The sequence below is a fragment of the Perognathus longimembris genome, chromosome 18 (genome assembly GCF_023159225.1).
Source record: "Perognathus longimembris pacificus isolate PPM17 chromosome 18, ASM2315922v1, whole genome shotgun sequence".
In the NCBI taxonomy this organism is placed as follows: Eukaryota; Metazoa; Chordata; class Mammalia; order Rodentia; family Heteromyidae; genus Perognathus; species Perognathus longimembris.
In genome coordinates, this window is record NC_063178.1 from 48513582 (window position 1) to 48525970 (window position 12389).

Genomic DNA, 12389 nt, shown 5'->3' on the forward strand with positions numbered 1-12389 from the left:
ATTATTATTCATGATCGTGAATATGACATGAGGTGCTTTTCCTAAGAATTGTTTTCTTTCCTTTGATTCATTGAATGACTACACAAATGCAGATTTAGGTGCTTTTAAAAATCTCCTCTCAGTTTTACGCCAGGTATGCTTTTTTTTTTTTTTTTTTTTTTTTTTTTTTTTTTTTTTTTTTTTTTTTTGCCAGTCCTGGGCCTTGGACTCAGGGCCTGAGCACTGCCCCTGGCTTCTTTTTGCTCAAGGCTAGCACTCTGCCACTTGAGTCACAGCACCACTTCTGGCCATTTTCTGTATATGTGGTGCTGGGGAATCGAACCCAGGGCTTCAAGTATACGAGGCAAGCGCTCTTGCCACTAAGCCATATCCTCAGCTCTTGCTTTTAAACATTTCTTACAGGCATTTCCATTCCACATGACAAAGGTGGCCATCTTTACATACAACAAGTCAGCGGTAAGGTCCACATGACCCCGTCAGTGGTAAGTTACAGGGAAGTGACTCCTGTCGTAACCAGTAAAGACCTGGCAGTGGAAAGAGTAACTGGTAAAGCAAGTGCCTGCATCATCATTGAGCTGAGGAAATTTCTTGGATGAAAGCTCCACATAGTTTAAATTTCATAAGGCAAATAACAGGATTTCACAACCTTCACCTTAGAGTCTGAGAATGTGGCTTAGTGGTAGAGTGCTTGCCTAGCATACATGAAGCCCTGCCTTTGATTTCTCAGTATTATATAAACTGAAAATGCCAGGAAGTGGTGCTGTGGGTCAAGTGGTAGAGCACTAGTCTTCAGCCAAAGAAACTCATTGACAGTGCCCAGGCCCGCAGCTCAAGCCCCAGGATTAGGAAAAGCAAAAATAAAAACAAACTTAATTTCAGATATGCAATATAAAATAGTTCGAAGCCAATGACCTTACCTATCTATGTGTCTTTCTATGTCTCTCTCTTCCTCTATGCATATACTCTCTCTGTCTCTCTCTTTCTGTCTCTCAATTTTTCTCTGTCTCTCTGTCTCTGTGTCTGTCACTCTTCTTCCCCCCCCCTCACACACACACAGACCTGACAATCTGGAAATTAACTTTATTCTTCTGTTGTTGACATCATGCATGGAGCATGTCTTTGACACTTTCAAGCTGGGGATATGGAAGGAAAAAATAAGTTTGTTGTTGTTTTTGCTTGACCTGAGGCTTGAACACTGGACCTGGGTTCTGTCCCTCTGATTCTTTTGCTCAAGGCTAGCACTCTACCACTAAAAGTACAGCACTGCTTCCAGCTTTTTGTGAATAGTTTATCAGAGGTAAGAGTCTCATGGACTTTCCTGAACTGGCTGACTTTGAAGCATGATCCTCAGATCTCATCCATGTGGGTAGCTAGGATTAGAGGCATGAGCTATCAGTGCCCAGTTATAATATGTTTTATGTCTAGGCTAAGTAGTCTAGCATTCTCATGTAGAGAAATGGCCATGGAGATTAATGTGAACAATTGATGATCATGTTTCATCATCTTCCCACAGCAGAAATCTCTTTTTCTGCAAGACTCACTTGACAGGAATGACGTGACAGAAACGAAGACTCACAGTGCTTCATTGACACAGAGTTTGCTAAAGGATGCAGAAGACATCTCCTATGTTAGCCTACACCAGAGAGAGAACCACCATGGATATTCACGTACTCCTGAGCACCTGGAACACAAAGTAATTGATCATCTAAATGGCAATGACATTATGAAGAATTCGTTAGATATTAGACAATGCAGTAAGTCTCTCAAGGAAAACAGACAGTGTGACTGTGGTCTATGTGCTAAAGTCTTTGTTGAGAGCAATGAACGCTGTAAACACAATGTAATTCACACTGGAGGGAAATCACATGGTTGTAGTTTGTGTAGGACAGCCTTTTTTCCTTCAAAGTTCAGTCACCATACGACTGCAAATGATGGAGACAAAGTGTGTGAGGATAGTGACCTGGGGCATGTACTCGGTCAACCCAGGGAGCTCAGTTGGCAGGATGGAGGAAACACTAGACAGGAAGTTGATGACAGCCGCCTGTGCACTGCCCCGTCCATTCAGCCAAGTCACTTCGGGCAGCAGGAGGACATGCCCAGAGGAGGAGGAGCAGAAGAAGGTCCCCTCTGTGTGTGGGAAGCAGTCACTCAGCTGTCTCATTCTGGAAATCAGGAAGGAGCACATGCCAGAGAGAAAGCACAGGCGTGTCCTTCTGGAGGGGAAGCCTCCCAAAGGTCAAATGACCTTAAGACACATAACAGAACACACAATGAAGAGAAATGGCATGAATGTCACATCTGTGGGAAAGCCTTCACAAGGCCAAGTCACATTAAGAGACATAGCACAGTGCACACCAGAGAGAAACCCTATGAATGTTGCACCTGTGGGAAAGCCTTCACTAAGCCATATCACCGTGCCACACTTGTTGGTGGTTTTTCCACCCCCACCCCACCACACACTCCCCTGTCCTGCGGTGGAGACGGGAAACCATACCCCACACAGGCGGGTCAGGAAGAGGATGTGGAGGCTGGCAGGCCACCACCCAAACCCCTTCTCCACAGGGGACAGTCAGGCAGCCTGAAACCGGTGGGTGCCAAACTCGTTTAATCAGGAAAAGATCTCTTCTTTTACACAGGTTTGGGGGTGGCGGAAGGGGAGGGATATGTGCACCTATGTAGGCTGTGATTGGATGCCTGAGTTGTCCATCAGGGTTGGAGCTCCGAGGGACCTCCCTAAGGGGCAGCCTACATCTATGTCATGGCCCTCAGTACCGCCTCTTCCCCTCAATGCCAAGCTGAATCCCCAACAATACATGAGAGAATACACATAGGAGAGAAACCCTATGAATGTCGCCCCTGTGGGAAAGCCTTCACTCAGCCATCTCACTGTGCCACACACGAGAGAACACACACTGGAGAGAAGCCCTATGAGTGTCACGACTGTGGGAAAGCCTTCTTTCTGCCATATCAACCTGCCACACACGAGAGAATATACACTGGAGAGAAACCCTATCTATGTCATATCTGTGGGAAGGCCTTCACTAGGCCATCTATTCGTGACAAACCTGAGAGAATACACACTGGAAAGAAACCCTATTAGTGTCACTTCTGTGGGAAAACCTTCACTCAGCAATGGTCTCATGACACACATGAGAAAATACACACTGGAGAGAAACCCTATGAATGTCACTTCTGTGGGAAAGCCTTCACTGTGAAATCTTCTTGTGCCACACATGAGAGAATACACATTGGAGAAAAACCCTATGAGTGTCACCTCTGTGGGAAAGCCTTCAGTCTGTCATCTCAACGTCCCACACATGAGAGAATAAACACTGGAGAGAAGCCCTATGAGTGTTATTTCAGTGGGAAAGCCTTCATTACGCCATCATTATGAGCCACACATGAGGGAACACACACTGGAGAGAAGCCCTAAGAATGTCACTTCTGTGGGAAAGTTTTCTGTTTGGCCTCCAGCCTTTTTCACCATATGAAAGTAAATACTAGAGAAAACAATGATGCTTGTCATCAGGAAATGAACTCATTCAGTATCTCATTTAAACCTTGCCAGGACGAAAAATGAGAGCAATCACACAAATGCAACCTGTGTGTGGAAGGTTTTGGCACACCCTGTAACCTTAGAAAGTAAGAGCAATCCTCCTAGAGGGAGAACTCAGGAGTCTCATCTGTGTGGGAAAGTCTTCAGTCAATCAACTCATCTAAGACAACACCAGAGGACATATACTAGACAGAAACCACCGACAGAAACCATCTTTGTGAGAGGCTTTAGGCCTGACTATCTGCGGGGGAGAAAAACTATGAACATCGAAGCTCTGGGAAAGCCTTCAGTCATCATGGAGGGTTGGCTCCCTCAAAGAACAAACAGCGGAGAGAAACCATGACTGTCACTCGTGGGAAAGCTGTGAACTGATCTACTCCTCATATACTGAATCAAATGATGCGCACTGATGAGAATAACAAGAACATTTTTCATGTGAGAAATCCTTCTGTCTATAGTCAGCCCTTCAATGTCATCTGGGAATACAAAAAGGAAAGAATATAGCTGTGTGGAGTATTATATCTTACTTGTATATTATGCACATAAGAACTATGACTATGACTCAACCTTCAGTGTAAATTTAAATATGATGAACTAGAACCAGAAAAGCCACCTAGAGACCCAAACTCAGTTTGGCTAGTCAGTCCCTATGCACAAACACATTTAAAGATGTATGTGCGTAATCTGCTTGGATTCTAGTGAATGTAGGAGTCTGTAGTTACAATGTTATTTTCAAATACCCTAAGGGCCTTATGGGGAAGGAAACTCCTAATCCATACTGAATGGAGAATGCTTTCCATCTATGATGTTTTTGTGTTTGTGTTTTGGTTCTTTGTTGGTCTTCAGGCCTGAACTTGGTATGAAGGCTGTCAACTATCCTTTAGCTCTTTTTTCTCTAGGCTAGAACTCTACACTTTGAGCCACAGCTCCAATTCAAGCTTTCTAGGTTAGCTGGAGAACTTACCTGGCCCGGCTGGCTTTCAATTTGATCCTTAGATAATCAGCCTCCTGAGTTGCTAGGATTACAGGCATGAGCCAACAGCACGGGGATATAAAGTATTTGTAAGTAATAGAGCAGGTCACATGACATACCTCATTTGTCTTTAATTTTGTGAACAAATATTCATCCAAGCGTCAGGTATGGCATGCAAAAAACCCTCTAGTGACAAGTTCTAAAAACTCTAAATATTCCATCTAAATGAATGATGAACTTTTATAATAGACAGATTTTTATTTAACAGCCAAATTTGTGGTATATGTAATGTTCCATATTGTATATGATGTTTAGTGTCATGAGTGTTGAAAATCTCTGAGTGAATAACGATGTATTTTTCAACAGTAAGATTCACTGAGGAAGCTTGATCTTAAAAAGCAAGTGGAGTCATTTCTGATTTATTGGATTTCAAAATATCTTTATACTATATATATGTGTATATATATATATATATATATATGAGTGAGATTGCATAAAATTAATTGGAGGAATCATCACATGTAGATTTGGATGACATGCAATCCAAACTAAAGGTCAACCAGACAGAACCTAATTTGCAGACAGATTCAGGAATACAGATATCAAATAATTGAGAGACTAGTTTGAGAAGCTCTGACATTTATTTTGTTCTACTTTTAATCATGAAGTTTAAACCAGAACATTGGATCTGAACTCTTTGATAGGTGGGAAGATATTCAGCCCATACTTTGGGCCATCCCTTCCTTCAATATCCTTTCCACTGAGATAATTTCCAACTTCTTCACATTAGCAGAAATCCCCAAATGTCCTTAGAAACACAGCGCAGGGTTTTCTCTCCTTCCCAATTGTCTAGGAATGCCACGACTATGTCAAAGGTGAGTGCCTGGGTATGCAGTCTAAGGCCTTTGGGGCTCCTTGGTCATCCTCAGTACATGGGTGTTACCATGTCTGTTCGTCAGGCCATCAGAATACTCCTCATGTTTGTCCTTAAACATCTCCTTTGGGCAGAGTAATGGTGGGCGCTCCTCTAAGTCAAATCATCATGATAGCCCTGAGATAACTTACATAAAATATATGGAAACATATATCATTCACATCAAAAGTGCCTGGCCTGAGTGTCTCAGATATGTAATCCCAGATAGTCAGGAGGCTGAGAACAGAAGATTATTTTTTGAAGGCAGCCCAGTCAGGAAGTCTATGAGACTCTTACTGACTGCCCCAAAGTCAGATGTGCAAACGATGGCTCAAGGGTTAGAGTGCTAGCTTTGAACAAAGAAGCTCAGGCCCAACACACAGACCCTGAGCTCAAGCCCAAGGAATCAACAGAAGAAAAGAAACAAAGCGAGAAGCTCCTTAATGAAATACTTTACTGATGTTATGTAAGTAGTCACTGGTGTCATATTTTCAATAATGTGGAAAAAGTGTGCTTTTCAATATACCTTCTCAAATTACCTGTATTCAAGTTACTGATGAGCGTATCTTTACAAGTAACAGAAGGTGCCTAGAAAGTATATTAAATAGCATTATAGTTTGCTGTAAGATGCATGTATATTTTTAAAATTAGAAATAAATGACCAAATGTCAAGATACCGAACATTTTCAAAAACGTTTCACATGTGCTTGCGTATCTAGTGTGTTTTTAATTTGCTTAATAGAATATATTCATATTTTTGTTTTTTGATAATATAATATTCCCTGTAGACTCCTGCTTTTAAAACATTTTCCACAGTGGACAGGGCTGTTGTGGAACACTTATAGGCTTCTGGATGGAGAAAACAGGTCATTTTGGGTTTGTCCTTGAAGGCTCTACCAGGAATGTCTTCTGCTCTCCCTCCTCCTCCCTTCCCTACTCCTTCCTCTCCCTCTGCTCTCCTCTCTCCCTTCTCACTGTCATTTTCAGTGTGTCCCTCAGCCTCCTTCCTGACTGCTAGGAGGTGTGGTAATTCTCTGCTCCATTTTCCCACTGTGGTCATGTTGTGTCCTGTGCATGGTTCTCAGGAAGAGAAAATAGAATCCTTTGAAATAATGAATTAAAATAAATCCTTTGTCCCTTACATTGTCTGTGTCCAGAATTTTTATTACAGTGATGGAAATCAACAACAAGGTGAAAAAGGTTTACAAAAGCAGGAATCCAATTAGCAGTGGGTTCCTTGCTGATGAACACCTAGTGTCTGGTGGCAGAGAAGGGAAGAGATCAAGGGGATGAGGTGGGGGCAGAGGGGGGGATGTCTCGGAAGGAGTGGCCACCAAATCTCTCAATGTGGCATTGGAGTAGTTAGCGAGTTTGGAGTGGGGGCTGGGCGCTCCGTTCTTAACAAAAGGTCATATTCTCCAAAACTCTCATGCTCAGGAAGTGACAGAGAGTCGTGCTCAAGTCCTCGTCAGACTCACTCAGCAAGCTGCCACTTCACTGGGTTGTGTACAGGACTGCGACAGAACAATCCATGCTCCCTTTGGGCCAATCAACAGTACCCCTAAATTGACTGGATGTAAGTAAGTACCTTTCCCAGAGGCTAATTTTGTATGGGTTTTCTTTAAATGTTCATCTGAGGAGCTGGGATTATGCCCTAGTTCAAGAATACTTGTCTCCCATACTTGAAGCCCTGGGTTCCATTCCCCAGCTCCACAAATACAGAACACGGCCAGAAGTGGCAGTGCAGCTCAAGAGGTAGAGTGCTAGCCTTGAGCAAAAGGAAGCCAGGGACCGTGCTCAGGCCCTGAGTCCAAGGCTCAGGACTGGCAATAAATAAATAAATAAATAAATAAATAAATAAATAAATAAATAAATAAATAAATGAATGAATGAATAAATGAATAAATGTATGTTCTTCTGAATTGCAGGTACTCTATTGGTAAGTCCCTGGTTTCAGCTGCAGAATAATAAATTCACTTGAGTTGGAGACAACAATCAAGTCAAATGGATAAATTTTGAGTTGGGTACCAGTGACTCACACTTGTAATCCTAGCTCCTATCTTTTTTGTTGTTGTTGCCAGTCCTGGTGCTTGAACTCAGGGCCTGAGCACTGTCCCTAAGCTTCTTTGTGCTCAAGGCTAGCACTCTACCTTTTGAGCCACAGCGCCACTTCTGGCTTTTGCTGTTTATGTGGTGCTGAGGGATCAAACCCAGGGCTTTGTGCATGCTAGGCAAGCACTCTACCGCAAAGCCACATTCCTAGCCCATAATCCTAGCTTAAGAGGATGAAATATGATGATAGAGGTTCAAAGCCGTCCCAGGCAGGAAAGTCCATGAGACTCTTATTCCCCATTAAATCACTGAAAACCTCCAAATTGGGTGGTGGTTCACAGTGGTAGAGCACAAGCCTTGGAGCAAAAGAGCTCAAGGGAGAGTGCCAAAGCCCTTAGTTCAAGCCCTGTTATGTACCAAAAGAAAAAATAATTTCTAAGCATCAGAAAATCTGCAAACATTTGGGCTATCATGTAGAAATCTAAAAATCAGCTGTACACCAGTGGCTCACACCTGTAATCCTAGCTACTCAGGAGGCTGAAATATGAGGATTGAGGTTCAAAGCCAGCCCAGGAACGAAGGTCTGTGAGATGTTATCTCCAAAGAGGCACCAGACAACCGGAAGTGGCACTGTGGCTCAAGTGGTAGAGCACTAGCATTGAGTTGAAGAGCCAGGGACAGCGCCCAGGCCCAGAGTTCAAGCCCCCCTCCCCAAATAGAAATTTAAAATTCACTCAAGGGAAAATCTTGAAGACCTGTCCTCTTATTAGTCCATAGAGAATAGACCCATCATACGTGGAAACTAGAATTCTAAGTTGTCCTCTTCCAGCCCCTGGGGCAGAACTCTGGTTTTTAAAGAATTTTGTTGAAGTGGTGATTTTGTCTTTTTACTCTTTTACCGAATGCTTAAATATGGATCACTGGGCCTTTTTGCAATCACCTATTTGGATACCATAAACATGTCGACTAAGGTTTTCTGCAAAAGACAATATCTGGGCTGGGAATACGGCCTAGTGGTAGAGTGTTTGCCTCATTTACATGAAGCCCTGGGTTCGGTTCCTCAGCACCATATATATAGAAAAAGCCAGAAGTGTTGCTGTGGCTCAAGTGGTAGAGTGATTGCCTTGAGCAAAAGAAGCCAGGAACAGTACTCAGGCCCTGAGTTCAAGCCCCAGGACTGGCAAAAAAGAAAAAAAAAAAGACATCTAAGTTTTGAATTGTGTATTCCACTGCAGGTCCAGAACACATAGTTCTGTTCCAAAATGCATTCCACTTTTAGAGTAGTCACAAGGTTTCAAAAAAAAAACAAAACACACACACACACAAAAACAATATAAAGCAAGTATCAGAGCGTATGTAGATAACACATAGTTTCAGGATATCTGAGAATCTCTGCAGCCCTCTGGCTTTATTTACATGCATGCCTTGTTCGGGTCTCTTTTGAACCTAGAATTACTTCTACTCTCTTGATGGTAGGCGGCACTCATTCTACATTTCAATTTGGAGCCATAAAAGGTGTTTTAGAATAAGTAATGAAGAAAATGAATACCGGTTTGCTTAAAGCATCATTAATAGTGTTATAATTTCTCAATCTAATCCCTTAAAATTCCTCAACTTCTCTCGTCTGCCCAGTGGAATTCCGTGGCATGGCACGATCAGGTTGACTGGCACTCCCCGGTCAGGCTGATTGTATCCCAGGGAGGCACAGATGGTTCAGGGCACCCAATGGCAAGGGCTAAAACAATTGCATTGTAAGTGTGTGCACATTTCTCTATGTGTAAGAGTCACATGAGAAGTCATTACAGAAAACATGGCTGCATGGGGCCCCATGCTCAACTGGGGGCGCGCAGCCCTCAGGGATTTCCCATGGGTTGAGGGTACCTTGCTTCTGCCCTGTCTCCAATTCACTGGCAACAAGGCAGAACTGGAGCCCTGTTTCAGCCCTGAGTGACAAAGCTAAGGGATCGTGCCTAGGCTCTGACTTCAGCACACACGAAAAGAAGACAAAGTTTATTGCAATAAAGTCAGACCAGTGCTAACATAATCTTTGAAGAGCTATTTTAAAAAATTTCAAAAACATCACATAGATTGTTATATGCCCAAAAAGTGTTTTCTTTGGATTTCTTTAGAGGTCTACGGGAAGCCAGTTTAACTGAGCAGGGAGGGAAAGGAGTTCCTCACATCAGAGCTGAGAACTCGTGCCCTTGCAGGAGAAGCAGTTCTCTTGTGATGACAACGGTCTGGGGAAGACACTGTGCTATGTTTGGAAACATGGACTCCAAGGCTGGGTAAGTCAGGGCAAAGAACAAGTTCCAATTTGGTATGGCCCCAATAAGGCAAGAATCATAGCACTACGAGAGGGGTTTTGTAGGTGTCCATTTCTTAACAAGTTGAAGAATTTTCTCATGCGGATATTTGCCTTTGCTCCTAAGAGTTCCATCTGCAGGACTGCCCTCTGTGCTATCTGCTTCCAGAACACTATGTTTAGACATATGCTGAGAATGTAAGACTAAAACCTTGAAGACAGAATATGAGGATAACTAACACAGTAACTGCCTGCCATTTTTCATCAGATTACCTGTGGTGAGGAGGTTGAAATTTATGACTTTGTGGCGCACTGCTGCTTGAGTAAGCCATGAATTGATACATATTTACTTCAAGTGACCAGACTGAATACATCATGTTACTCATTATGTAACCAACTTGAGTTTTGATAGGCGCTCTTTCTTGGTGAAACTTGACATTATAGATCATACAGGAGATGGAAGATATTCTAAGTATTTACTAGCTGTGAGGGTGAGGGAGAAAGAGATTGATTGACAGGGCAGGATTACTTTTGGAGCAATACTAGTTAGTGTCTGGCAGGGAATCCATTTGTTATGCAGGTCAACATCTTCCTATCGCAGACACCAGAATCTTGGCAGAAAAGTTTGGTGTGAAGGCAAACCTCTGTTTAAAGCCAGGCCTATAGCTGTAGAACTCAGTGCCCGAATACTGATGTAACTGTTCTGTCCTGTTCCTTTTTGTCTATTTTTCTCATATTATCAATCAATAAATTAATGAACAGGCTTTGTGCCTGAGACATGAGACAAAAAGACAAATTTGATCACTATTTCCATCCGGGAGAAACTGGTGGCTGAGGAAGGGTATTTCCATCTAACATTAAAATCTGGATCAACATAACATTAAGTAGCTCAAATTTCTGAGGTGCAAGAGAAGATCCAGAAAGCTTTGCTCCCGGGACATCACCAGCATTGTGGAACATCTTCTGTTTGGCTCTTGCAGCAAGTGCCTAGTTCTTGAAGTATATTCTTTTCTTACAGCAGAACGATGTCAGCTCAGATCGGCAGCCCCCAATCCTGACTTCGCAGGTAAGGCATTCTGCTTCACAGTGCCCATCCATTTTCATACAGCACAGTCTTCTATAAGCTCCTTCCCTGGCTGCGTGAAGGAAGCGGTTGGTTATGAGTTACTAGAAAGGGAAGCAAAGCTGTATCACCAGTCTCCCATCAGAATTCCTCTCACATAAGCATCAAAAGATCAGAAATGTATGTATTACATCGGTCTGAGCTCCAATCTCCAGGAAAATAAATGCAATATCTTTACTACTTAACTAGGACAAATTAAAAACTCTTCATTCCCAAAAATAAAACATGGATTTTACATGCAAACACGTATAATTATGGTTATGTTATACTAATAGAATAATTCTTGCGATTACACTGGCTGCATACTTTTTACCTTGAATAAACAATGTATTCCAAAAAATATTTCCAAGTTGGGTGCCAGTGGCTCACACCTGTAATCCCAGCTACTTAGGAGGCTGAGATCTAAGGATCACGGTTCAAAGCCAGCCGAGGCAGGAAAGTCTTTGAGATTCTTATCTCCAATAATCTACTCAGAAAACGCATGAAGAGGGTCTGTAGCTCAATTGGTAAAGCACTAGCCTTGAGCTAAAGAGCTCAGGGGCAGCCCCCAGGCCTAGAGTTCCAGCCCCATGATGGACAAAAAGCATTACAAATTTAGTGTCTGATGTAGAGAAAAATGTAACTCTGTGCATTTTATATTACAGGCAGATAAATGATAGATCATGCACAAAGGAAAAATAAATGCATGCTAGTCTTCCCCCATGCTGTCCTGCAAAATCATGTCCTACATCTTCTGAACCACCCTGTCAAGCATCCTACCAAACAGCCATGCCTCAGGGCTGACACCAGAAGGAGCCCCAGCAGGACTCTGTGAGGAGTTCCTCACACAGAACATGCAACTCACTGGGTTTTTTTTGACTCACATTTCAATCCCTCCTGCTCTTCAGTTTCCTTACCATACCACCTTAGTTTCCCTCTTCTTTATTCTAATCAACAGCTCTGTTAGTCTTCACCAGGGCCATATTATCATTCTCATTTAGAGAGGAAACTGCAGCCCAAAGTTCAGCTTGTTAGGATCAGAATTAAGATTCCAACCCAGGTAATTTGCCCTGTTATCGATCATCAGATGTAGTCCCAGCTGTGAGCCTCTGGGATCATCAGGGCAGTGGCGACCATAACAAGTGGTCCAGTGGTGGTTCTTACTTGGTTATTATCAAACACACATTGTTCAGTTTTTGTTTTTGTTTTTTTGCCATCCCTTGAGCTTGCCTTTATTATTAAGCTCCCCTTTATTATGATAAGTATTGTAACTTGACCACCTGAGGCCTGGAAGCTTCAAGGGAACCTGTGCTCTCCCATGGGTAGGCATATGCACCGGACTTCAAAACCATGTGCCCTCCAGAGTGGGTGTATCCACCTGATATCAAATCTATGTGCCAAGTCTATCTAGAATGATAGGTTGGTCCAAATAGATACTAAGAGACAGACTGTAACTCTATTGGCCACCTGCGTGTGGCCTAGCATGCT